The sequence below is a fragment of the Sorex fumeus genome, unplaced genomic scaffold, assembly GCF_029834395.1.
Source record: "Sorex fumeus unplaced genomic scaffold, SorFum_2.1 ptg000009l, whole genome shotgun sequence".
In the NCBI taxonomy this organism is placed as follows: domain Eukaryota; kingdom Metazoa; phylum Chordata; class Mammalia; order Eulipotyphla; family Soricidae; genus Sorex; species Sorex fumeus.
In genome coordinates, this window is record NW_026606066.1 from 31,362,166 (window position 1) to 31,386,726 (window position 24,561).

At 40.4% G+C, this 24,561-nt stretch overlaps 1 protein-coding gene across 14 annotated transcripts in view; it reads left to right on the top strand.

Moving 5' to 3' along the window:
- OSBPL6 (oxysterol binding protein like 6) overlaps window positions 1-24,561 on the top strand; it is a 241,267-nt gene that overhangs the window by 110,414 nt on the left and 106,292 nt on the right. For all 14 annotated transcript variants that reach the window (XM_056110115.1, XM_056110113.1, XM_056110116.1 and 11 more), the window contains one exon: window positions 4,705-4,899. The gene's annotated coding sequence lies outside the window, so the exon portion shown is untranslated. The remainder of the gene's footprint in view (window positions 1-4,704; window positions 4,900-24,561) is intronic.

Sequence of the window (24,561 nt, forward strand, 5' to 3'; positions counted from 1 at the left end):
CTATCTTCTTTGGAGACTTAGACACTAAGCAAAAACCATAGGTGTACTTGAGATTATCACAGAGAGAAAAGAAAAATTAATTTCTTTTATTCTCTTCCTCTTCCTCCTCCTTCTTCTCTTCCACCTCTTCCCGCTCCTCCTTTTCCGCCTCTTCCTCCTTTTCCTCCTCTTCCCCCTCCTCCTCCTCCTCTTTTTCCTCTTCCTCCTTCTCTGTGACCTCCTCCCCCTCCTCTTCCTCCTTCCCCCACCCCCTCAGGGACTCATACGTGTGAAGTGAATGCTTATCCTGACAAATACATTTTTTGTTTAAATTTTGTTTCTAGGGAAAATTATAAAATAATTTTACCAATTTTTACCAATTAAGGTGGTAGAGACAGAAAACAAAGTAAGAGGATAAGGAAAGATCTTTTACCATTTCCTGGGCTCCAGTGTCCTGGGAAAGTGATTTAGGACATTTCATTCTTAAGACCAAAGCCTTGGACCACATGATATACAGAAAGAGTGTTAAAGAATGTCTTATCTCTAAATTGTGATATGGAATGGACTTTGCTAAGGAGACTGCCAACTTTGTGCAAACAGCTCTTTGGTAATTCTGGTTTCTTTATTGTCTTGACTATTTTTTCTTACTATATTGACAGAGTGATAGAGCTTACATTATCTTGTTCCTGTTTTATGGTCTGTGCATTCACAGTAGCTGCTGGGGACAGTCTAGGCTTTGGTAGAATACATAATGGGCTAAGAGGGGCCTGAACAAGAGGTGATGAAATGTGGAGGGAGTGTGCTGGACAAGAACATGGTGTATAGTGGGAGGATTAGTCAGATGATGACAATGACTTAGAGGAGAATTTCTGCTGCAGTGTAATGTATCATTCAATTCCTGACTGAGGCATTCAGAAGGAATTTTTGGCAAATCATTAAACTGCCTTGATGAGATTTTCAGAGATCCCTACCCAAATGTTAGCTGGTGTAGGAGACTGTTCAAATCCGCCTTTCCTGTGTTTATAGTTTTTTAATTTTATTAATTGCTTGGAAGTATGATATTGAAATATTTTTTGATCTGCAGTAAAGATCTAAAACATGATTGTTTTCATTTGTGTTGGTAAAAACCAGTTGTAATTTTTTTGGCAGGGCGGGGGGTGGGACGGGTATCTAGTGGTTCTCAGGACTACATTTAGTTTGATGCTCAGGGCTAATTCCTGGCTATGCTGGTAGCCATGCGGTGCCAGGGATCAAACCTAGGCCTCCTTCATATAAAACTTGCGCTCCCGTTGGTTATCTTTCCCACCCCAGGTACAGTTTTTTCTTAAGCACAAGTTTTGGTTATAGTTTATCTTATTTAGTGGTTTGGGTCACATCCACTGGTGCTCAGGGACTGCTCCTGATCGTGCTCAGGGGACGCTATGTGGTGCTGGGGATCAGCATTGTGCAGGGCAAGTGCCTTAACTCTACTATCTCTCCAGCTTCAAGGTAATAGTTTTCAGAGAGGTAAACATCTTTCCTACTCTGAGCTTCTCTCTCTCTCTCTCTCTCTCTCTCTCTCTCTCTCTCTCTCTCTCTCGTTGTCTCCATAACTGGGGGGGGGGGGTCATACGCACTTGACTGTGGTGCTTGCAGGGGCCATGCTCTTTAGTTGTGGTATTTGTGGTGCACATTTTAGTTGCAGAGCTCAGGCTCACACACTTGGCTGTGGTGTTCTCGCACTTGAGCGCCAGTGCTCACATGTACTTGTCTTTGGTCATAGAGGTCATACACATGGCTGTGCTGCTGGGGCTTCCACGGGGCAGTGCATTGGGATCACGTGCGGTGTCAGCGGGTGGGTGCTGGGATTCAAGTTCAGGCTCTCATGCTTGCAAGGCAGGTGGTTTTGTCAATGAGCTATCCCTGGGACCCTGTGTCTATTTCTTCACCAGAGCTTCAGAATTAATCTTTGATACAGGTTGTTGCAAAAAAATAATCAGACTTGAACTTTATAAGCTTGTCACCTTTGGACTTCTGCCCGCCATACATTTTATATGGAAGATAACACAGGACCCTGTATAATTTATTAATTAAAATAAAGTTTATGGGACTGGAGAGATAGCCCAAAGAACTGAAACTTCTGCTTTGCATGTAGGAGGCCCAGGATTCATGCACTACCTGGGCCCCTGAGCATTATTGGGAGTAACCCCTGATAGGAGCACAGAGCATGAGTAGCCCCACAACACCACTGAGTGTGGTCCAAAATCCGAAGAGAAAAAATTACAATAAAAATAAAGTTTACTGATTTTAAATGTACCTAATAATATAATAATAAATTATATATTATAAATTATTTGTTATTGAAACAAATATAACACATTTGGATTGAGTATCAGAGATGCTTGGTTGTATTGATCCATGTAATGATGGAGTGGTGCTTTTTAATTTTATTTTAATTACTGTGTACTGAGATCCCTGAAAGTTATAAATGCCACTGGGCTCTGACATGGCTTTCTCTGAAATTCTCACAGGATGTTTGATAACTGGCCCAAAACCTTACTAGTTGATATTATATTCACTCTGTGTGAAAATGTAAACTTTGTCACAAATTTGACCTCCCCTCCCTTCCCTTTCCCTCCTCTCCCCTCCTCAGAAAGAAATGGGGTGGGAGTGACAAAAAGAACTGCATTGTTGTCTGGGGTCTCTTGACTCTGTTTTTCTTCTTTCTTCTATTTATGTTGTTCTGTTCTTTGCTAAGCTTGGCAAGGTCCATCATAGAAAGAACCAGGATGGTATTTAAAGGTCGATTCGTCGATTGCCTCGAGCAGGCCCCAGTAACGTCTCCTTCATCCTAGCCCTGAGATTATATTCAAGGCTCTTTAGGAGAATGAGACCCATCACTGTTACTGGTATTTGGCATATTTGGTACGCCACGGGGAGTTTGCCAGACTCTGCCCTGTGGGCAGGCTATATTCGATAGCCTGCAAGTTTGTTCAAAGTAGGAATGAGATAATAAGATGTCATTAAAAAAAGATGTCCTGATAAGATGTCGCGCGGCCGCAAATGCAGCCGCGCGGTTCCGGGAGCTGGATTTTATAGTCTAATCCCATCAACGGCCAAGACTCAGAGACTATAAAATCCAGTATTTAAAGGTAGAGTTAGTAAAATTGACTATCATTGTTGGTCTGCATGTAATTGGATGGGATGAAGAAGACCAAGCAGGCTTGCAGATGATAAACAGCTATAATGTTGAGCATACAGAAATAATTTTGATGAACACTAACCTTAGTCGGTTTATGTCATCATCATAACCATGAATTGCATTTTATTTAGGACCTATAAGGTTCCAACCTAGTAGAGATTTTAAATATTATTGTGAGGGGTAAATGTGAAAGGGGTTAGAATTTCTCCCCCCACCCCCAGTTAAAATACTTAAACAATCACAACTAAGATACTGATTAGACTTAGATCTAACATGTTTGTTAAACCATAATCTTTGAGGATGTGTCTTTTGTCTACACAAATAAAACATGAAAAGCTGAAAGTGGAAAAATAACCTTGAAAACAAAAAAATCAAATGGAGGCCTGACTTTTAAAACTGCTTTGTGAATAATTGTTTAGTAAGGTTGATGGCTTGAAGGAAAAACTGCTTTTGCATTTGGGAATCAAAGGAATCATGATAGCTCTACTTTGCTTGGCTTGTTAGGTTTTTGTTCTTTTCCTTGAAGTGAAAATCTAGTAACTTAAATATTTTCTTGTTATTTTTATCTTATTTTCCCCTTCTTTTACCTTTATTGCTGCTGTTGTTTTGCAGTAACTAGGAATCACACTCCTGATTGTGGTGTTTGCACACTTGGTAGTGGTGCCGTAGTTGTAATACAACTACACAAGCCCACTGGACCCACTCAGTCACAGTGTTCACAGACATTCTCAGCACAGTGCTTGCATGTCGCTGTGGTGCTCACCAGAGCACCACAATCCTCAGGTCCCCCAATCCTCATTTGCAGTACTTGCTGGGAGGGTTCACACACTTGTGCGTGCACATGCCTGGCATACTCAGTGATTGCATGCTCAGTTGTGGCTTCAAACAGTAGAGCCACAGGGATTGCACTTGGCGCATCTGGGGAATACCAGAGATCAAACATGAGATCCTAGGCTTGTCTGATGGACTTTTATGCTAATGAGCCAGCCCTCTCAAGTGAACATATTTTGCCTTTTCTCTGGCTTTTGAGAAACTGTGTCAAGTTGAATATTCTGTATTTTTTGACAGAGTGATCATCTCCTTCTGCTAGAGGATTGTTCTAGAAATCAGGCAACAATTCTTTGTGGAGTCAGGGCATTGGAATTGATGAAACTACTTCATTTTTGCATATTTTAAAATCTGAGGTTTACATTTAATTGGAGGGTTTAGCTTGATCCTGAAGAATGTACTCTGTCCTCTTCAGGAAAATATTAGCTATATAAATTAAAAGGTTTATAAACATCAGGTAAGGTGTAATTTATGAAGGTTATGCATTACTGAAAGTTTCAATGGTTATTTGAGTTTTGAGCTTACATAAGATGAGGCGAAGGAGGGAAAAAGCTAAGTCTGGGTCGTTATGAAAAAGCTAAGTCTGGGTCCTTTGTTTTTGAAAGATAAACTGGAAGCAGTTTTCTGAATGGCCTTCCATAGGCAGTAGCCCTGAGAGACTCATGAAGGTTCCGTGCAGATGGACTATATGACTCTACTCTTTTTTTTTTTTCCAGCTTCTGCCCCTTGATGCAAAACAACAAGAGAAGGAAGTTAAGAAGCTATTCCTGTTATTTATCCGATAATTCCAGCTGGTTCATTAATGGACTAAGTTCCCTGGGGAGGGGGAAAACTGCTGGCATCTGAGGTTAAACACTTCCTACAGCTTTGACAGGAAGCTGACCTGGAAGACTTGGAGTCCCAGTTATGAGGTAAGTCAGGAGAGGGCGCACAGACCATGAGAAGCAGGGAGAGATGAGTGAGTCATTACCAAACTACAGGAAGATGTTTCTGTATATTTTACTTGGGAATGTCAGATATGAAAGTAATATGTGGCCATCTCACCATTAAAAAGTTACTTAGCTATCCAACCAAATAAGAAGTTCTGCTATAACTCTTTTAAGATTAGAAAGCAAAACAACAACAACAACAACAAACCCTATCAAAATAAAGATTCATGGCTCCAGTAACTCCAGTGACAAATTTTAGGATAGGTTTGCAGACTAACCCAAAAAGCCCAATTTTTGAAATTGTTATGCAGTTCTGGCGATTGAACCCAGGACTTCATACCTGTAAGTCAAACGCTGTACCTCTGAGCTATAACCCCTAGTCCTGGGCCATATATTTTTTTAAAACTTGTGAACTAAAAAATGTTGTTGTCGTTACACTAGAAATATTAAAAAAATAGCAGTCTTCTCTTTGATAGTTTGGAATCTGATTTCATTATTCTGAGAACTGAAGTTGGATAGTCTTGACCGTTCTCTTAACCAGCCAGCCATAGCGATTTCTCACCTTGCTTTTGCAGCGCATAGTCATGATGTTATTCCAGGGACTGTGAACAGAGCACTCTGTTAGACTTTATTTTCTTTCAGCATTTTTTTCTTTATTTTTTTAGGTTTTTTATTTATTTATTTATTTATTTATTTATTTATTTATTTTTTGCCATTCCTGGAGATACTCAGGAATTACTCCTGGCTCTGCACTTAGAAGTTACTGTTGGTGGCGCTCCAGTGACTATATGGGATGTTGGGGATCAAACCCTGGATAGCCGCGTGCAGGGTGGATGCTCTGCCTGCTATACCAATGCTTTGGCCTCCCAGAATTTTGTTGTTCTATGTAAAAAGTGTGTGCCTGACAAAGGGCAGATTTCTGAGAGAAAGCTGATACTGGCAATCTCACTCATGAGGAAGGAAACTGTGACTGAACTCATCAATTCGTCCTCATAGTTGGGAAATCTGATTTGTGTAGAAATAAGATCTGATTCCTTCTTTCCTGCCCTTGAGGTGATTGTCTCAGAGGGGGATTATTTTGAGAGTTGCTGGGTCGGATCTGGTCATTTTTCTTACTGGGGAGGAAATGCTCGTTCATGAGTTGATGTCCATTTGGTTGACACTTACAGAAATTTGTTTGATGTTTGTTTGATGGCCTCTTATTTGCACTGGACATATAGTGATATATGAGTAACAAGCAGTGCCATCTCCTGGTGCAGCAGTTCAGGCTGAGAAATCTCACCACCAGAGTCAGAAGCACCTTCAGACATGACGGACTGTACTGAATCAGAAGAAAATCTTTCTCCCTGTCTCTGACCATCGTGCATTGCAGGCAGCTGAACCACTCTTAGAAATCACTTAATCACTTAATCACTTAACTTCCCGTTAGTCGTCGATTTGCTCGAGCGGGCGCCAGTAACGTCTCCATTTGTCCCTGTCGCGTGCTAGTGTAGCCCAATGGCATCTCTTCGCTCCGGGAACATGGAGGGCCTCAAACCGATCGTTCATGATCTTGACAAAGAAGTCTGACCATCTGGTAGGTGGGCGGCCACGCGGTCTCTTGACATCCCGTGGAATCCAATCAGTAACAGCTCTAGTCCAACGGTCGTCTTTAAATCTCATTACGTGACCAGCCCATCTGATTTTCAACACCTTGGCAAATGAGACAGCGTCCCTGATCCTTGATCGTCGACGGATGTCAGAACTCCGGATTCGTTCTCTCATTTGAGTGAAACGTGATATTCCAAGCATAGCTCTTTCTATTCTTCTTTGGGAGACCTGAATGGCGTTCTCATCTTGTTTGCGTAGGGCCCAGGTCTCTGAGGCATATGTTAATGCAGGAAGAACAGTGGAATCAAAGAGATGTGCCCGGAGCCGGAGGTTCTTCGTCCTCTTAGCTATTTCTTCGACGTTCTTGAAAGCGTTCCAAGCCGCTCTCTTCCTCCTGCGCAGCTCGGGTGCCAGGTCATTTGTCATGTTGACCTCTCGACCTAGGTACACATAGCTGTTGCATTCGGAGATGGTCGTTCCATTGAGAGCGAATGGGGCGTCAGGAACAAGGCTGTTTCTCATAAACATTGTCTTCGTAAGATTCAGCTGTAGTCCTACCTTTCCACACTCACAGTCAAAGTCGGCCAGCATTTGTGCTGCTTGGCTGATGTTTGGTGTTATTAAAACAATGTCATCAGCAAAGCGGAGGTGGTGTAGTTGCCGACCATCTATCTTCACTCCCATTCCTTCCCATTCCAGTCGTCGCATGATGTTCTCGAGGGTGGCACTGAAGAGTTTCGGTGAAATGGTATCACCCTGCTGCACCCCTCGCTTGACATCAACGATCACTTCTTTGTAGAATGGTGAGATCCTGGTAGTGAATCCGCAATACAGCTCACGGAGGATCCTGATGTATTGGGCTTGAATGCCCTGATTGGCTAGGGCTTCAATGACCGCTTCCGTCTCAACAGAATCAAAGGCCTTCTTTAAATCAATGAACGTTAAGCAGAGCGGCATCTTGAACTCCCGAGAAACCTCAATGAGCTTGGTTACCGTGTGGATATGGTCGATGGTGCTGAATCCTTTGCGGAACCCTGCTTGCTCGCATGGTTGTCCTTCATCTAGTGTTCTGCCAATCCTATTCAGGATGACTCGAGTGAACAGCTTGTAGATGACAGACAATAGGCAGATCGGGCGATAGTTGCCAATGTCATGGATGTCTCCCTTCTTGAACAGTAGTACGGTCCTGCTGGTTTTCCATTGGGACGGAACCTTGCATTCAGACAGGTAGCGAGTGAAGAGCCGAGCCAGTGTATTGATGAGTACTGACGGCAGGTTCTTCAGGTGTTCAGGTCTGACCTTGTCTGGGCCGGGTGCTGTTTGTTTCTTTACCAACGAAATGGCGTGTCGGATTTCGGAAGGGAGAACGTTAGGAACGACACACCCATCCTGTGGAATTTGGTATGTCGGCAAGTGGACATGGCTATCGAAGAGATTTGAGTAGAAGTCATGGATAATCTTCTCCATTGCCGTTCTGGAGGATGTGATGGATCCATCAGGACGTCGGAGGGCAGTCATCTTGGTCTTATAGTTAGCGAAGGACAGGCAGGCGTTACGAATACTTTTCCCGGCTTCTGCCGCATCTACCAGTACTTCTGCTCTTCTCTCTTTGAGGTCTTCCTTGATCGCATCTCTGCACTGCTTTGCAAGCTCGGACGTTAGTTTGCGGTTGCCTGAGGCATGCGCCAAACCACGCTGGCGAATTAGCTCAAGAGTTTTCGAAGATAGGCGACTTTTTGTGGCTATCTCTCTCTTGGCGTTCCTCGCACATTCATGGAGGTGCTGAGCCAGTCGATCGTATTCCTCGTCAATGTTGTCAACAATGGCATCTTCCCATGTTGCTGCAATAGTACCAAAGAGTTCCCAGTTGGTGGTCATTCTGGGAGTTCTCTTTTTGAACTTTGCAGCCCTTTCTCCCCTCTCTGTGAAGTAGAATTTTGCACGAAGGAGACGGTGGTCCGTTCCCGTTCGAAATTTTGGGACAACAGCGACATCAGTCAGGCAAAACCGTCGATTGAATATGATGTGGTCTATTTCGTTGTGGAATCGTCCACCGGGAGACTCCCATGTCCATCGTTTAGATTCTGCCTTCTGGAACTGTGAGTTACCATGAATGGTCTTGGTCGACATGATGAACTCAGACTGCAGTTTCTATCTTCGTTGTCTACGCACCAACATCTCATTATGATGAAAGAGAAATCGAGAAGTTCTACATGGAGCTAGAGAAGTTCTATAAAGAAGACCACACCTTCTACAAGATCATTGTGGGTGATTTTAATGCCAAGATAGGACCGAGAAGATCAGCTGAAGAACTTCACATCAGGACCCATGGCCTAGAATGGAACGAACAGGGTGAGAGACTGTCTGAGTTCACTCTTAGAAATACTTCTGGTAATTCAACATCAAACCAGACTTTTATATGGTGATAAAGGGCTTTGACCATGGAAGCATTTCAAATCCTAGGATTCTTTTCTCTCTGCATTAAACACAAACATTACTTCCTTGATCATAGTTTACTGATGGGGTCAACTATCTGTGTCCCCAGACAGTGGTGGGTTTTCTTTTTCATATAAATGTTTGTGTGTATGTAATTTCGTATGTATTTTGTTTACGGTGTTTCTGAAGATTAGAAACAGCAGGGCTGCAGACTCAACCAGCAGAGTTGCCAGGATTGTGCTTGGTGTATATGGGACACTGGGGATTTGAACTCAATGCACTTTGCAAGCTTGCAAGGCAGGTGTTCTAAGTCCCTACACCGCCAGTGCTTTTTATCTCAACAAGCCATTTGACTTAAAAAGGGTAGTACATACTATTTAGGAAGATTTCAAGTTACTCATTTTTAACGTTGAAACAAAAAATAAAGAAGGTTGGCTAGATTTGATGCTTACTTTTGTGTTTTCTGGTTTCCTACCCATATTACTTTATCTCTCCTGAGTGTCTTAGGTCAGTTTTGCCTGGCCTCTCTTGCTCCTTTGACTGTGCACAAAGGTGAAATGTCCGTGGATCCCTCCAACTGTCAGACATAAGTTCATGTAACTAAAGTAACTGGAAATCGATATTTACACATTTATTGAGTTGTAACATGACTATAGGAGAGATTCAAACTCTTCAAGCAGAAAATACAGGTGAACAGCATCTTATTTTTGTACGTTTTATTTCATCATTTATTTATTATTCTTTTTATTATTGTAGTTTATTGTTATTTTGCCATAGCAATTGCTCTGTGTGTGTGTGTGTGTGTATGTGTGCGTGCATATACTCTAAAATGTTCCCAGAGATGAGGAAATAGCTCCAGGATTCAAGTGTGAATCCTGGCATCTTATGTCCCCACCCACACCCCGAGAAGCTGGATGTGGCCATGGAGGTTCCCAGCACCTACAAATATGACCCTAGAAGTTCCCTTCTCCACCTCACACTACAGCTGGTGGTTCCTGGCAACTCTGGACCCATTGAGGTATCTGACCTTACAGACCAAGTATCACTAGGAGTGACCCTGGACTCCCCTGAATGCTTAGGAATATCCCTCCCTGCCCTGCTTTCTCTGTCTGTCTGTCTGTCTCTTCACTTGCTCACTCACTCTTATGTGCTCTCTCTTTCTATCTCTCTCTGTTTCTCTGTCTCTGTCTCTCTCATACACACACACACACATACACACACACACACACTTACATCCCCCTTAACTCTTTTTATTTATTTATTTTTATTAATATTTTTTATTTATTTTTTTAATAGTGAGACATCATGAGGTACAGTTGCAGACTTACACATTTTTGTGCTTGGGTTTCAGTTATACAATGATCAAACACCCATTCCTCCACCAGTGCGCATTTCCCACCACCACGGATCCCAGTATCCTACCCACCCCCCAGCCCCCATCCCACCCTGCCTCTGTGGCAGGGCATTTCCCTCTCTCTCCTTCTGACTGCTCTGGTTTGCAAAAGAGGTACTGAGTGGCAATCATGTTTGGTCGATAGTCTACTTTCAGCATGCTTCTCCCATCCTGGGAGGATCCTCCCAACAGACTTTATTTGGTGTTCCCTTCTCTTTCTGAGCTCCTTTTACCCCTAACATGTGTGGTTGGCCTCCAGGTCATTGAGTAAGATTCCTGGTACTAATCTCTGCCATTCTTGGGTGTTAGTTTCCTATTTTGTTATTTTATGTTCCCCAGATGAATGCAATCTTTCTATGTCTATCCCTTTCTTTCTGAGTCATTTCGCTTAACATGATACTTTCCATGTAAAATGGGACTATCTTAAACTAAGAAGCTTCTGCACCTCAAAAGAAACAGTGACCAAAATACAAAGACACTCTACAGAATGGGAAAGGATATTCGCCAACTACACATCTGATAAGGGGTTAATTTCAAGGATATACAGAGTACTAGTTCAACTCCACAAACAGAAAACATTCAACCCCATCAAAAAATGGGGAGATGAAATGAATAGAAACTTTGACAAAGAAGAAATCCGAATGGCTAAAAGACACATGAGAAAATGTTCCACATCATTAATCATCAGGGAGATGCAGATCAAAACCACAATGAGATATCACTTCACACCACAGAGACTGGCCCATATCCACAAGAACAAAAGCAACCGGTGCTGGCGCGGATGTGGTGAGAAAGGGACACTCCTTCACTGTTGATGGGAATGCCGACTGGTTCAGCCCTTTTGGAAAACAGTATGGATGATTCTCAAAAAATTAGAAATTGAGCTCCCATTTGACCCAGCAATACCACTCCTGGGAATATATCCCAGAGAGGCAAAAAATATAGCCGAAGTGACATCTGCAATTGTCTGTTTATTGCAGCACTCTTTACAATAGCCAGAATCTGGAAAAAACCTGAGTGCCTGAGAACAGATGACTGGTTAAAGAAACTTTGGTACATTTACACAATGGAGTACTATGTAGCTGTTAAAAAAGACGAAGTCATGAAATTTACACACAAGTGGTACCCCTTAACTCTTTTACATGGAATTTTTATTATCATCTCCATAGACTTTTCTTTTCCTAAGGAAAAGAAAACCAAGAGCCACCCTCCCTCCAAATAAAACAAAAAAGCAATATAGAAGCAAAATAAGAAGTGCCTGGAGCCATTGTTCATGTATAGGATAGTTTAAAATGTGATGGAAGAGACTCAGTCAGCTGACTGGTTAGAGTATATGAATTACGTGGTTGGGCAAGGAAGCAAGAAAGAAAGGAGAAAGAGTACCCGTTCTGTCCTGTGGGAACATGGATGTGGGCCCTCTTTGCTCTGTTATAGAAGAACTGGAAGTTTCACACAGGGAATGGAACTGGAGGGCCTAGCCAGTGGGAGCTGAGGATACCTGTCACCTGCCTTCCTCTCCTTTCTGGTGCTCCTTCTTTTCCAGCTCTCAGCTGATGGGGTGGAGTCTCCTCTGTACAAGAGGCACCAAACTCTGAGAGTTGAGTGGATGGGTCAGGGGTTGGTCAGGCCAGGAACTAGCTCTTCTCTCCAGTGAAGAGGATTAGGAAGATCTTGGGATTTCTTTCTCATTCATTTAAAAATAATGAAAGTAAAAAACCAGGAAAAAAATCTTTGCCCACAATATGTGGTGCCAGGGATCAAACCTGGATAGGCAACATGCAAGGCAAGTATCATACCTGCTATACTGTCTCTCCACCCCTTAATTTTATTCTTTAAGTATGTTAAAAAGCTTCAAATGAATAAGAACTGGAATGTAGCACAGTCCTCCCATTGTTCATCGATTTGCGTGAGTGGGCCCAGTAACGTCTCCATTGTGAGACTTGTTGTTACTGTGTTTGGCATATTGAATACGTCACAGGTAGCTTGCCAGGCTTTGCTGTGCGGGCGAGATACTCTCGGTAGCTTGCCAGGCACTCAGAGAGGGGTAGAAGAATCGAACTCGGGTTGGCTATGTGCAAGGCAAACGCCCTACCCGCTATGCTATTGCTGTGCTTAGTGTAGTCGGTAGCGTGTCAGTCTCATAAGAACTAGAATATGGTTACTAATTCTCTATTTATGTAGGAATAGGGCCCTCCCGTTGATCATCGATTTGCTCGAGCGGGCCCAGTAATGTCTCCATTGGAGACTTTGTTGTTACTGTGTTTGGCATATAGAATACATCACGGGGAGCTTGCCAGGCTCTGCCGTGTGGGCGAGATACTCTCGGTAGCTTGCTGGGCTCTCCGAGAGGGGTAGAGGAATCGAACTCGGGTCGGCCATGTTGGCTGCGTGCAAGGCAAACGCCCTACCGCTGTGCTATCGCTTCAGCTGCATAGAAATAGTATATCAAGAGTATATTTACTCTTATTGGTAATACAAAATTTTTGCAGACAGTCGAAGCTGATTTTCCCTCGGTTCAGTTTTTAATAGTAATATTGATATATTTCTTAGCAGTAAGATTCAATCTATTCAATTTTAGTTCACCAGCCAATTAACTTTCAGTTTATTAAATTATAAGCAGGAGATGTTTCAGAAGTGACAATGGGGTCATATACTTTCTGGAAGATGGTCAGTTCTGCTGTGTTGAGTGATTAGTGTTTAGTGGCCAACTTCACCACAGTGCTTCTTTTTACATGAGAGTTCAGAAACTTAAAACAGGAAAATAGAATCACTTAAAATTTTATCCTTTAATTTTAAAATTCATTCACTTATAGAGTAGAGAAATACTGCACATAACCTATTTTCATCCTTGGCACTACATATGGTTCCCCAGCATCACCAAGAGTGATCCTTGGCTCGCAGTCAGGAGTAAGCTTTGAGCACCACTGGGTTTGGACCCCAAACAAAAACAAAACCAAAAAAACCCCTCAAACTCTTGGACTTCTTAGGCTGCTTTAGGAGCGAATTTTTCCAGTTGAGACTTTTAATCAAAATGGCATCATAAATAAAACTGTGCTTTTATCAAAATAATATTCTCTACCTTTCATCTTATTTGTATGCTTTTCTTTGTATGCACAGATATTCCTTTCTTATGCGTTTGGGTGGAATCAATCGGCAGTCAGCAAGGAGACATTCAATTGAGATTCTGCCTTGTAAATGCTTTGCCAGCTGTAGTGTGAATTCAGAGACCTCCCAGGGGATGCTGTTTGATTAGGTTTGAAAGTGCTCTCCAGCATCTGATCCCAAGAATGCTTCCTGAATCTTATATAATCTCATTCAAGGGTCAGCAAAATATTGGCTACAGGTCAGAACTAGTTTGCAGCCTGATTTTATAACTGAGTTTGATTGTCACAGAGCCATGCTTGTTCATGAACATACTGTCTGTGGATGCTTTTCCACTTCTGACTGTGGTGAGTAGTTGTTATAAATTGTGACACTCCAAACTCTAAAGACCTTAGATCTGACCTTTTATAAATTAATTGACTTATAAACTCAAATTCATCTAGTCAAAGATAAGGACTGGGTTTTCTGTTGCATTTGAGTCCTAAGAAATGTTGCATGTGCAGGAATTAGTGAGCAGTAGTGTTGTTAGTTTTGCGATAGTTTTTGTATTAAATTTTTTTTATTCCTAAGTGAACATTCTGACTGTGTTTGTAGTAAAATTATTTTCAGAATGTTATTTTTTTGGATAGTATGAGATTTTATTTACTTTTTTCAATCAAAAAAGCAAAGCAGTCAACACTTTTTTTAAATTAAAACACCATGATGTACAAAGTTATTTATAGTTGAGTTTTAGATATCCACTTTTTTGTTGTTGGATGTCTAGGTTGATCTAGCTAAGATTTGTCTCCAGCTTTGGAGACAAATCTTATCTATATTTCTACTGAGTGCTGCAATGAATAATGGTGTGCATTCATTGTTTTGAATGAATGTTTTTCTGTCCTGGGAATAGATACCTGAAAGTGGAATCTCTGCATCATATGGGAGCTCAATTCTGAGTTTTTTACTGAGTACCCTCCATACTGTTTTCCATACGGGTTAGAGTAGACATTCCCACCAGCAGTGGATGAGGGATACTTTTTTACCATATCCTCGCAACAGAGATTGTTCCCAGTGTTTTTGATATATAGCATTCTCACTGGTGTAAGGTAATATCTCATTGTTGTCTTGAATTGTATTTCCCTAATTATAAGTGATGATGAACATTTATTTTCATGTGCCTGTTGGCCATCTGTTGGTCTTCCTCAGAGAAGTGTCTATTTATTTCCTCTCCCCATATTTTGATTGGACTTTTAGATTTTAAAAATTTTAGAAATAATTTGGTGGTATAAAGAGTATTTATATCAGTGATTAGTATTCCAATTACCCATTTGACCTTTTTATTCATATGTGTTCCTTTGATTTCCAAGGCATGATCGTAGTTTTTATTTTCAAGTCTTAGTGGGTTTATTACTAAGGAAGTAATTTGCGTCTGGCACTATATCATTCTTCCTACATGTTAATGTTAGGTCAGAGGAGAAAAGGGCCCAGCTGGCAACTCTTGACTCCCTAGTTTCAGGCTTGTTGAAATGCAGAATGCCTGCCCAGGCTCAGTGACTGGTGGAGGAGTGTGGGACCACACTAACCATCAGCTGTGTTTAGAAGGAATGATGCTGCGGACTTGATTACTGTGTCTAAGATGCAACTCAGTGCCAGGGAGAACGGAACCTAATCATAAGGCCCTTGGCCTCTAGAGTACCATTAACAGCTGGTGAAATTTTTTTTAAGGGAAACTAAGACATTTTCTTGGGGGAATATTGAACTTTATACCTTCTCTCTCTTCAACTGATCTTGAATAGACAAGGAGCTCCTATCAGCAAATAATTTGAATTGGATTATCTTTGGGAAAGTATAATAAATTGTAGAAACTGACATGAGGGTTTTTAACTACTGCAGATGAGTCTGGTCATTTGTACTTTAGAGGTAAGATGGAGGTCTTAGATCTTAATGAAATTAGTTTAGAAAGCAGCATGAGTAGTTTATGTGGCCCATGACATCAGACTATAGTGATAGAAGTCACCACCCTCCAAGATTACTGTAGTCAGTACAAATAAACACGGCACAGTGTGCATTCTGTGATATAGCCAAAAGTGTGGACATATTTCAAATTGAAGTCACATTTCTCCCTAACAGGTTAGCAAACATTTTACAAAGAATATGAAATTTGAGCACAAAATACAGATAAACCTTGGTTTTGCCACCCATATTTTTATTGAATTACAATGATTTACAATAAATAATATTTTATGCATGCAGCATTCCAGCATCATATCCCCCACAGGACTATTCACTTCCCTTCACTAATGTCCCATGGTCCCCCTCCCACCTACATGCCTTGTTTTATGATGCTTCACTTTAATTGCTCACTGCAGATAGACTTTAAAAACCTAATGGTTTGCAACAACCATCTATTTTGAAAAATCTCTAATTGTCACGATGTTTTCCAAGAACATGTATTCACCTGTTGTTATTTAATAGACTTATGTAGTATTGTGTAAACGTGTCTTTCCTATGCACTGGGAAACCAAAATCTCTTTTTGATTCACTTTATTGAGATGTTCACTTTATCGTGGTGATCTGGAACCAAACCTGCAGCCACTGAGGGGTGTTTACAGAATAAAACCAATGTCTGTATGTTATAAAACTCTTAGCTGATAGTGCAGGGACATGGTGTGATGGTCATGTGAGTCATCCCCAGCAGCATTCTGGGGCTCCTTTCAGTGCAGTGTTTGGGGTCACTCCTAGTGGTTCTCAGGCCACCATGTGGTGTTGGGAGTCCAACCCAATCTCTTGTAGGTGCTGGCACTCAAATTAAGCTTATGAGCTATCACCTGAGCCCTTTCACTATGGTTTTTAATATTATAAAATAGAATTTGTTTATTTACAAATAGGATTTACTATTTAAACCATTAAAAAAATAAAGCAATTTGGTGATGTTAAATGCATTCATTCTGTTCTGTAACCACCAGCCCTGCTATGCTCCGAATGTTTATTTCCTCCGTAATTTTTTTCTTTTTTTGATTTTTGGGTCACACTTGGTGATACTCAGGGATTAATCCTGACTCTGCACTCAGGAATTACTCCTGGCAGTGCTCGGGGGACCATATGGGATGCTGGGAATCAAATCCAGATTGGCGAGTGAAAGACAAACACCCTACCCGCTGTGCTATGGCTCCAGCCCCTCCTCCCTAATTTTTATGTTAAAACCCTGAACCCAGGATAGTGCCCCTTAAAAGGTGGGGCTCCTATGTACTTAAGCATGGGTCTTTAAAGTGGAGCCCTCATGAATGGAATTAGTGCCCCTGTAAAAGAAATTCCAAGAGACACTAGCAAAGTATGAGCATGGTGGGAAGACTGCCCTCTATGGACCAAGAATGGGGTCCTTATTAGACATGGTCTGTTGCTACCACAGTCTTATTCTTTCTAGACTCTAGCACTTCAAGAAAAAAAAATATTGGTTGTGGGAATGGGCACTGGTGGAGGAATGGGTATTTGATCATTGTACAATTGAAACCCAAGCACAAAAATTTGTAAGTCTACAACTGTACCTCATGGTGTCTCACTAATAAAAATTAAAAATAAATAAATAAATAAAATTCCAAAAATATATTGGTTGTGTAGTAGTCACCTAGTCTTTGATGGTTGGTCATAGCAGTTCAAGTGTGCCATGACAACCAACTTACATCTTCAGAAATGTTTCATCTTGTAATCAGTAGTTCTGTACCCATTAAATTCTATCTCATTTCCCCTTCCTCACAGGTCCTGCCAATCTCACGTCTACCTTGTCTAAAGAATCATGTCTACCATGTCTAAAATTTACCTACTTTAGATTCTTTCTTTTTTTTTTTTTTAAATAGTGAAACACCAGGAGGTACAGTTGTAGACGTATACATTTTTGTGCTTGGGTTTCAGTTATACAATGATTGAGTACCCATCCCTCCACCAGTGCCCATTCTCCACCTCCAATGCTCCCAGTATCCCTCCCACCCCCCACCCCCTCTCTTCCCACCCCACCCTTGTGGCAGGGCATTCCCTTTTGTTCTCTCTCTCCTTTTGGGTGCTGTGGTTTGCAAAAGAGGCATTGAGTGGCAATCATGTTTGGTTGATAGTCTACTTTCAGCATGTATCTCCCATCCCACCTTTACATGGTGCTCCCTTCTCTCTCTTAGCTGCCTTTCCCCCCAGCCTGTGCGGCTAGCCTCCAAGCCATGGAGTGAACCTTCTGGTACTTATCTCGGCTATTCTTGGTTGCTAGTCTCCTATTTTGTTACTGTATATACCCCAGATGAATGCAATCGTTCTCTGTCTGTCCCTCTCTTTTTTCAATCATTTCACTTAGCATGATACTTTCCATATAGTACCACTTGTATGTAAATTTCATGACTTCATCTTTTCTAACAGCTACATAGTACTCCATTGTGTAGATGTACCAAAGTTTCTTTAACCAGTCATCTGTTCTTGGGCATTCAGGTTTCTTCCAGTTTCTGGCTATTGTAAAGAGTGCTGCAATGAACAGACAAATGCAAATGTCATTTCGACTGTACTTTTTTGCCTCTCTGGGATATATTCCCAGGAGTGGTATTGCTGGGTCAAATGGGAGCTCAATTTCTAATTTTTTGAGAATTGTCCATACTGTTTTCCAAAAGGGCCAAACCAGCCGGCATTCCCACCAGCAGTGAAGGAGGGTCCCTTTCTCGCCACATCCGTGCCAGCACCAATTGCTTTTTTTCTTTTGGATGTGGGCCAGTCTCTGTGATGTGAGATGATATCTCATTGTTGTTTTGATCTGCATCTCCCTGATGATTAGTGATGTAGAGCATTTTCTCGTGTCTTTTAGCCATTTGGATTTCTTCTTTGGGAAAGTTTCTGTTCATTTCATCATCTAATTTTTTGATGGGGTTGGATGTTTTCTTCTTGTAGAGTTCTTAATGTAAGTAAAATATTGCAGTGTTTCTCCTTTTGTAATTTTTAAATCATGTTATATCATATGCCAGAATTTTCATTTTCTTTTATTAAATAAAGTTCTATTGTATGTAATATAACATTTTACTTATCCACTCATTTATTAATGGACCAGTTGTTTTGCTTCACTCTTTGGCTGTTATGAAAATGCTCCTACGGGGGGCTGGAGAGATAGCACAGCAGGTAGGGTGTTTGCCTTGCACTCAGGTTCGATTCCCAGCATCCCATATGGTCCCCTGAGTACCGCCAGGAGTAACTTCTGAGTTCCAAGCCAGAAGTAACCCCTGTGCATTGCTGGGTGTGACCCCCCCCCAAAAAAAAAGAAAAATACTCCTGCTAAAATGGGCACACAAATATTTGCTCAGTCCCTACTTTTATTTATTTTAGTTTTGGGGCCACATCTGGCAATACTCAGAGTTACTCCTGGCTTTGCACTCAGGACTCACTCCTGGCAGACTTGGGGGACCATATGAGATGCCGGATATTGAACCCACGTAGTCACATGCAAGACCCACGTAGTCACAAGCCTTGCCCTGTACGTAAGCTGTACTTTTGCTTTGGCTTCTCAAGTCCCTGCTTTTAATTTGTGGAGCTTTATATGTATAATTGGAATTGCTGGACCAAATGGTAATACTGTTTATAATTCCTTAGAAATCCACCCTATGATTTTTAATAGGAGTTATACCATTTATATGCACCAGGTTAATTCAAAAATTTTAAATGAAGCAATTTTGTGGTTTAGCAAATTTCAGCACACCTCAACTTTATGCGAAAGCAGGTGTTTTGACAGGAAATTCCTCTAGAGAACAGGACACGTGTTACTAGTCTAGTCATTTAATGCCTCAGTAGGCGTGTACACACACATGGATTTATGAATCATTATTGAAGATCATAAGGGTGAGGCAAAGTTTTCAGGATTTCCTGTTGCCAAAATGTCTGCACTTTACTGACGAGCATCATCAGTTTTTAACAAATATGTTTGGGATACATATTTTCCAGTATTAGTTTTTCCTTTATACGAAGTATGGTATTCCAAGCTTCCTTTCAAAACAAGTCAGAAACCAATTGGTAAATGTAAAAGTGCTAGATAAATCATTGCAAATCAGTACTGGTAAAATGTCAGGTTGCAGTATCAAATGCCCATGTCATGGCATCGAGCAAACTGATGAACAATGGGAGGACAGTGACAGTGACTGAGTCACAAGCCAGCAGGTCTCACTGAATTAAATAAATAAACTCTTATTGATTCACCACTAGTTTATAATACTATTAAGTGTCTAGAGTACCATTTTACACTTCTGTATATGTATATGCCTCATTGCACCCATTGCCAAAATGCAAATATCATCTACTATCAAAGTACTGTATCCTTCTGCTCTTCCTCCCACCTCTCCTACTTTCCCTCTGGTAATTTTGTATGTTTTCATCTTACCTCAAGAAGTTAGTTTTGTCCTTTATTCATCTCTGTGTGTGTAGATATCACCATCTACCATACTGGCATGCTCAGAAGTTACTGCTGGCTCAGCACTCAGGAATCACTCCTGGCAATCTTGGGGACCATATGGGTTGCCAGGGATCAAACCTAGCCTACATGCAAGGCAAGCGCCCTATCTGCCATACTTTCTATCAGGCCCTACAAATTATATGTGGGCTATAAAGCAAGATAGTAAGGGAATAACAAATGGCCAGAAGCAATGGAACTGGAGATTTTGACCTTAGACCTGAATTTACGTGGGTGGGGGTGGTAGGAGGAACCTTTGGGACACTGGTAAAAGGGGAGGGTACACTAGTAGAGAGTAGAAAAGGACTGACAATGGTGTTGGAATGATGCATTTGGGGAAAGCATAATTAAAAATTCTAATGCATAGTACTGCGATAGCACAGCGGGTAGGGCGCTCGCCTTGCACACGGCCAACATGGCCGACCCGAGTTCGATTCCTCAGCCCCTCTCGGAGAGCCCGGCAAGCTACCGAGAGTATTCGATATGCCAGACACAGTAACAACAAAGTCTCCAATGGAGACGTTACTGGGCCCGCTCGAGCAAATCGACGATCAACGGGAGGGCCTTTACCTTATAGTACTGCAATAAAATGGTAAATAAAAATATTGTGATTTGCCAAAAATATATGTAATTGGTTTTATCATTCTATTGCCAGTCATTTGCTTTGTTTTTATTCCACATTAGTGAAACCATCTGGTAATTCTTTTCCATTTCATGCCTTACTTCTTTTAGCTGAATAAGCTCTCATTCTAGCCATCTTGCCACCACCAAAGCATGATTTTGTCATTTTAGTAGTTGAGTAGTAGTCCGTTGCTCACATAGACCTCAGCTCTTTATCTGGTCATCCACTACTAGGCATTTAGGGTGGTTCCTGTGTGAAAATGCTCTGAATGTTTTTTTTCCAAAAAGAAAAAAAATGAAAAAGCTGCTGCATAGAAATGATTAACATAAGTGATAATTTTTTATGGGAGTTCTGAAGAGCAGAGTAACAGAAGCGGAGCAAAAGATCAAGGAGCTCCAAGATGAGGAGGAGGAAATGGCTAGGAAACAGCAGATGGTAGAAAATAGTCTGAAGAAAATGAACAGCGTATCAGTGAACTATGGGATAAGTTTAAGAGGAATAGTATAACAGAGGCCCTGAAAAATACAAAGGCAAATGTGATGAAGAAACAATAGTTAAATAATCGATATCAATTTTCCAGAGTTGAGGATCACGGGCACAGATATTCAACAAGCCCAATGTTTCCCCATGATAATAGACTCAACTAGTAAAACTCCAAGACACATTGTACTCAAAAATGAAAAAGTCCAAAGCTAGAAATACTGAAGGCGCAAGATAAGAGAGAGAGAAAGAGAGAGAGAGAGAGAGAGAGAGATACACAAAGAAAAGCCTATAAGATGTACAACAGATCTATCAAATGAAACTCTGCAAGCCAGAAGAGTATGGAAGGATATAGTACAAAACTCAAAAAAATGAACACCTCACCAAGAATACTCTATGCAGCTAGATTAGAATTCACATTTGAAGGAACTATATAGACCTTCATTTAACGCAACAGCTTAGGGAGTTCATAGACTGAAACAAATTTTGTCAGAAGCATTAAAAGAGCTTCTCTGAAGGGCAGGACAAATTTCCCAATATGTGACATTAAGTATAATACTCACTAATGGTGCATATGGTTGTCCTCTACTAGAATAAGAAAGGTATGTTTACTCCTAAATTGCTAAGGAATTTTATACATTTTCAATAATGAATTAAAGATGTATCTATAGTGTTAAAATCACTTAGCAAGGGGGATGCTAGTATTGGGATTGGTGCTGGAACATTATATACCTGAAACAACTTATTATGATCAGCTTTGTAATTGCAGTGTCTTAATACAAATTAAAAAAAATAGAGTAGTGTGTTTTATTTACACTTATCTTTAGAGTTTATATATGCATTTTAAAGAAAACTTTTAGTTGAACTGTTTAGTTATCAAAAAAAAAGTTGGCTTTTGTTGTTTGTTTTTTGTTTGTTTGCAGTGTTATATCCCTGGTATAAAAAAAAATTTAAAAATGAAAAACACTTTATTGTGTCTGATTAAAAAATTAGTATATATTCTGTTTCACATTGAGAGGGAGCTAACCTCAAATTTTATCACCTAAGTTGCTGATAATTGTGCCATAATTTATTAGACTAATTTTGAGAAATTTGAATTACTTCTATCTTCTCATTGTTCTAATATCTTAACACGGGTTTTTATAATTGATTAATCAAATTAACCTTTCTTGTTAAACTGCTATCGCAGTGTATGGATTATTTGTCTGTGAATTGCAAATAGATCCCTCTTTATTTTACTCTTACTGTTTTTTTATTTTGTTAATTTACAAGAGCCATCTGTGTTAAAATATAAAAATCATTTGTGGTAGATACTATTTTTTCCAACTTCACAAATACTGGCTATGATGCTGTGGTTAATAACTTGTTACCCATATAGTTCCAATATTTGTTCCAAATATTTACTAATTCTTTCATAGTTTTTATTTTGTATTAAATATTTTGAGCAGTTTGGCATATATTTTGATCCAAAGTGTGAGATAAAAGTCTCTAACTTTTCACATTTTAATTTTTGAGTAATTTATCCTTTTATTATGCATGTATTTATGTATTTTTTAAAAAACTTAATTGCATATGCCAGTTTTAGGTTAACAAAAAAATTGAGCAAAAGTACAAAGCACCTTCAGATTCCCTGGTCCCCTAGACATATAAACATCCACATTATTAATATTCAGCACTAGAGCAGCACATCTGTTAGTAGGGGAGGGGGATGAACTTCCATTGACACATCATTATCATCTGAAGTTCATACAGAATGCAGTCTAAATGCTCCAATTGAAGAATGCTTAAATGGACCGTGTTGTCTCTGTGTGTTGCTATTCTATACTATTGATACAGCAGAAGATAAAAAGTAGGGGTTCGGGATGGATTAAGAATGGTGTTGTTAAGTTTCTTTGTTCACAAGGAAAGCTGTTAACTAATTCAGTGCTGTTTGAAGAAAGCATTTTTAGGTAGTGTGGGTATTAACTCCTCTAGTTTGGTTGAAGTAGAACCAAAATGGTAATTGAAATTACTTCTCAGTGTTGAAAGCAGAGTTGATTTAAATACTTCCATCTGTATTTGGAGGGACCACGGTCTTGGCTCTGTGTTGGATCACTGCTGGCAGTGCTTGAGGAATCATATGCAGTGTCAGGGATAGAACCCAGGTCAGCCGTGTGCCAGGAAAGTGCTTTATCTGGTCTACTGTCTTTCTGACCCTCATCTATATTTTTTATCTTTTCCAATGGTGAATATAGTAGGTTATATAAATGTGCTCAAATAGCCACTTCCTTAGGGAGGATTATACGTTAATACATCATTGACCTCAGGTTGGTCATGAGACTTGATTTAATCAATACCCTATAAATGAACATGATACATGCCACCTACAGTCAAAAGTTCTAATAGCTGTGTCATGATTTTGTCCTAGCTGTCTTTCCCACTGTCATATGGGCTTAGCTCCTTCAGCATGGAATGGAGAGGATACAGAGCAAGGCTGCAGACCCCTCAGGGCCATGGTAAATGGGCAAGAAATATAATAAGCCTTTATTGAGAGCTTTGGAGATGTAGAGTTGTGTACTATCCTAGGCTACATAGTCTCTAGTTTCAAATATTTTTCTGAACACATACAATTTTGTGAACAGCAAGTTCCAGAAGGTACACCCACATTTATCTTGAACTAGGTCTCTGGGTCATAAATCTGAATTTTATGTTACTCACTATAAATGCAAATGTTATAACACTTAGAAAAAATGTATGATCTCACTGATAGGAAGAAGGAAGGAGACAGGAAAATTAGATGTTTGGCTCTTATATTGTTGTTGTTTTAAGAGACAATATGTTCTTGCTGCGTATAGGAATTATTTTGGTGTTGACTTTAAATTTTATCACCTTTCTTTGGTTTAAAACTTTATTTAGACACTTTCTCTCTCTCTCTCTCTCTCTCTACATATATATATATATATATATATATATATATATATATTTGTTTTTGTTCTTGGGTGCCCAGAGCTCTTGTAAGGTGGTGCCCTGGGGACCTTACAAGATGCCGAGGATTGAACTGGGGTCAGCAACACACAAGGCAAGCTTCTTTTTCTTGTGTGCTCTCTCCAGCATCTTCTTTATTCTTGATATTAATAAGAATCTTTGTAATTTAACCATAAATTACATCTTTGTAATTTAACAAAAATATTTTCCTTTTATCACAGACAAGCTACCCTGAAAATTTAAATTAAAATTAAAAACCAAGGTGGTAGCATTGGTGTTAATAAGGAAGATCTGCTCTGGATGCAGTTGCTGGTGGATGAGGAAGTCCAGAAGGAAATGTTGGCCTTTAATGTAGCTTGGATTTTCTCTACTTCCAAAAGGATAGCTGTTTAATGAGTTTCATTCTCAGTCTTATCCCTTAGAGAATTTGAGCACATCACAGAACCCCCATACATTTGGCTCAGGTGTCAGCATGTACTTGTACAACATCATTGATCAGAAAGCAAATTACTTCTGAGCAGGCATCCCAGAGTGTCTTTCTGCTTGCTGGCACTGGAGCTTGGCTTGAGAAATTTTACTCACACTCATTAGACTTCCTTAATTAAAGAGAACGAATAG